Source organism: Carlito syrichta, unplaced genomic scaffold (assembly GCF_000164805.1).
Source record: "Carlito syrichta isolate Samal-C Ts95f unplaced genomic scaffold, Tarsius_syrichta-2.0.1 Scaffold303232, whole genome shotgun sequence".
Taxonomy (NCBI): Eukaryota; Metazoa; Chordata; class Mammalia; order Primates; family Tarsiidae; genus Carlito; species Carlito syrichta.
In genome coordinates this window covers 258,339-258,788 of record NW_007247328.1, presented here as the reverse complement: position 1 = coordinate 258,788, position 450 = coordinate 258,339, and the positions used below count along the sequence as shown (strand labels likewise).

Genomic DNA, 450 nt, shown 5'->3' with positions numbered 1-450 from the left:
CGACCCGGCGGGAACTTCAAGCCGCGGCCGCCGCGAAGCCAAGGCCGGAGGGGGCGGAGCCACCAGCCCCGCCGGAAGCGCGCGCGCCGCGCAGGGAACCCTGGGACGGGGCGGGCCACGCGAAGCACCTGGAACCGGAAGTAGTTCGCAACCCGCCTGTTTCTTTTTTTCTTTTCTTTTCTTTTTTTTTTTGAGTTAGAGTCTCACTCCGTCACCCAGACTGGAGGGCCGTGGCCGCTCCCGGCCACCGCAACCTCGACCTGCTGGGTTCCGGCGATCCTTCCGCCTCCGCCTTCCAAGTAGCTGGAACTACAGGCGCGCGCTACCACACCCGGCTAGTTTTTTTTGATTTATTGTAGAGATGCGGTCTGGCCAAGTTGCCCAGGCGGGTCACGAACCCGTGGGCTCAGGCAATCCACTCACCTCAGCCTCCCAAAGCACTGGGATTCC

At 62.9% G+C, this 450-nt stretch overlaps 1 protein-coding gene across 1 annotated transcript in view; it reads right to left on the bottom strand.

Annotated features, from left to right (window-relative positions):
• Nucleotides 1-450, bottom strand: part of NUP58 (nucleoporin 58) — a 43,279-nt gene that overhangs the window by 42,071 nt on the left and 758 nt on the right. The gene's annotated exons all lie outside the window — the stretch shown is intronic.